Source organism: Carettochelys insculpta, chromosome 15 (assembly GCF_033958435.1).
Source record: "Carettochelys insculpta isolate YL-2023 chromosome 15, ASM3395843v1, whole genome shotgun sequence".
Classification (NCBI taxonomy): Eukaryota; Metazoa; Chordata; order Testudines; family Carettochelyidae; genus Carettochelys; species Carettochelys insculpta.
This window is the reverse complement of record NC_134151.1, coordinates 19167657-19170608: the sequence shown is the minus strand read 5'-3', so window position 1 is coordinate 19170608 and position 2952 is coordinate 19167657. Positions and strand designations below refer to the sequence as shown.

General features: G+C 40.8%; 1 long non-coding RNA gene across 1 annotated transcript; it reads left to right on the top strand.

The window, feature by feature from the left end:
* The first annotated feature begins 555 nt into the window (after window positions 1-555).
* On the top strand, window positions 556-1587 carry LOC142021229 (uncharacterized). Its single transcript, XR_012647624.1, has 3 exons — window positions 556-601; window positions 1153-1262; window positions 1513-1587. It is a non-coding gene; the product is annotated as an uncharacterized LOC142021229 (long non-coding RNA).
* Window positions 1588-2952: the final 1365 nt, after the last annotated feature.

Genomic DNA, 2952 nt, shown 5'->3' with positions numbered 1-2952 from the left:
TGTGTGTGTGATTTTTAATTTATGGATTAGGTGCCCAGATCAGTGGATATAAGACAGTATTGTATTTTAAGAACTGAATAAATTTTAAAGTAACACTTAGTTTACTCTGAAATGGATGAGAGAAACGAGGGGTTGAATAGTCTTTTCACTCTATCATTTAACTCTGGAACTTCCTTTGAGGCTGTCAGCCAGGTTACTATGGCTCAGATTGTCAATCCATTTGCCGTCCATGCACCAATGGCCTTCCTTGCAGTGGTATTACTGGACATTGTGTAGGCACTGCCAGGATTACTTGCAGCTTACAGTCTCAGGATCCCCGGTGCTCTTCTAGTCAAGGTACAGAAAGCAACAATTTGAAAATTCATATCCTGGCATTTATTGAGATCCCATTGACTTTTTTATTTCCAATAGAGGGTACCATAACAATATGCGGTGTTCAGTTTCCAGGCGCTTGTGTTCCCAGAGGCCACAATGGCATTATTATATGAAGGCGTGTTACTACGTGGAAGATACTAAAACTAAAACATGGACTGAAGCCAGGAGTGCATGTCAGGGGTTTAAGGAGACAGACCTCGCTAAAATTACAAACAGTGCAGAAAAGGTTACCCCATCTAATTTTTCATTCGAGAGCTTTCAGGTTGGGGGATTTTATGATTGGAAGGGGATATTTGTTTTGCTTTTAATAGGAGATACATTAGGGAACACACTCTGTAATATATTTCCATTTATGTAATTATAGGCTGCTGCCTGCTTGAATGATTATGCTTTCTGATTCAGTAGGCTGAGTCACAGTGCAACTGAGGCCTTAGGAGACTCTAAATGTGGCTCTGAGCTGTGCCAGCTGCAGTGATCTCAGAAGCAATGGTACTGACATGCTCAGAAAGTTGTTGCATTGCCAGTGATTTGTTGCTAGGATGGCTGGAGGGCATGGGACCTGCAGTGGTGGGTCTGCTCAGTGGGGTCTCCCACACAACAGGAAAAAGCTAGCTCCTTAATAAAGCCAAGTACTATAAAAATGAGCAGGAAACAAAAGGTTTGAGTCACTCTGACCCATATGCTAAGTGGACAAAGGATCCTACATGTTGATGAATGAAGAGCAAAATAGAAGAAGCCTGAGAACAAAGAGTGAATGGATTGGTTTTTGTCTTTTAGGCTTGGATACAGTTTAAGGGGGAGAATAGCTGGATAGGTTTGACCTATAAGAAAGAAGACTTCAGATACACCTGGGTCGATGGCACATCTACTGGAGCTGAAAGTGCATGGTGAGAGTAAGCTTTGACACGTCCTTGTTTTACATAAGACAATGAGAGTTAGGACCGGCTAGATAAAATCATTGAGCCAGTCTTAGTGAGGGCAAATATAGATCCTCAATAGAAGATGTCTTGGATACTAAACCAGTATTATGGCTATTAGCTACCATTTCTTTAAGTGAAAATACCACAGCCACAAATCTGTAGGTCCTGTAGTTGGCCTCATTCAGCTTTTCTACTTGTTTTTTTCTAAATCTTGCAGGGTCGTGAAACGTAACAGGAGGCATACGCTCACTACAGAAGACTGTGTGGTTGCCTTTAAGCATTATCTTTCCCCATCAGATTGTTCCTCTCTAAGAAAGTGGATATGCAAAAGAGAGGGAGGTAAATTTATCACATCTGTGGCTTCCTCATTTGGAAGAAGAGCTCTGCTGCCAAAGGAAATATTCTGAGTCTTGGGTAGGATGTGGGGAGGAATGTTTGATTCTCTCTCAGCACAGTCTGCCCTTTAATTTGAAGGGCCCAAATCCTCATTATGTCAGTCTGATTGTGTGTCAGTGTAACTGCACTGATTTCACTGTAAGTAAAATGATGACCCTGATTCACTGTACTACATTTGAATGCCTGAGTAAATCCATTGAAATAATTCATACAGGCCTCCTCACTCCATGCACACTTGGATCCTGACTTGTAAAACTGTAGAAGTAAACCTCAGTAGAGTTACAGTGGGGTACAGTTGAACCAACGTACTGGGTTCTGCAAGCTTATTTCATATAGTCTTAAAATTATTGGCAAGATCATGTACCCAGTGAGGCCAGTTTTGATTGTCAGTGGAGTGATCTGGTTTTGAACTGGAATATTGAAATAGTAAATCAGGGTGATCATTTTACTTAGTCTTTATCATTGCAGCCCTTAACAAGTCTGATTTTTCAGAAGTGCGGGAGACTTGCATCTTCTATTGAGTTGAATGAAAACAGTACTCTGAAAATCCAGAGCTAAGGGACCTGCTTGCTAAGATTCATCTACATCTTTCTGGCCCCTGGTGGAGATCTTTAACAATATGACTTAGGCCAAGTCTAACCTGGAAATTCTTCTTATAGTAGTGTTGATTAGGGATGTGATTTAGAAAAAACAAAAACCCAACACTTCCATACTGGAAAAAGCCTTAGTGTAAATGCAGTTACACTGGTCTGTGAACACTTTGCTGGTGTGGCTTATTTTGCTCAAAATACCAGTATAATATGTAGCAACATACCAATAAGAACACATTTTTTTGCAGGTATAGCTAAACCCTTAAATCTTTTCTAGTGCAGACCTGCCCTCACTTTAGGAAAGTGATTCACCATATAGGTAGAAAGTAGTAACAGTTGTGGAAGAGAACAATATGTGTTCATGTACTTATCTGTGCTCATGGTCCTAAAGACACTTAGCACTATGGTTTACTATTGATGTATCACCCAGCTGAGAAGTTGGGCTTTTAACTATTTTTCTTTTGTTCTTTGGGAAACCAAATAGGAATGTAGGAGAGAAAGTTCTGGGGATGGAGACAGCTATCCAGATAAAGGATTGAGTTATTTTTTTGAGATTGCGGCAGACCTTTGGTCACAGCAGAAGCTTTGGCCTGTTATGTTCTCAGTTGCTGTCCCTTGGGTCTGTACATTGTTTCATGTTCCTTGTCCACCTGACACCTTTCCCTTCACTC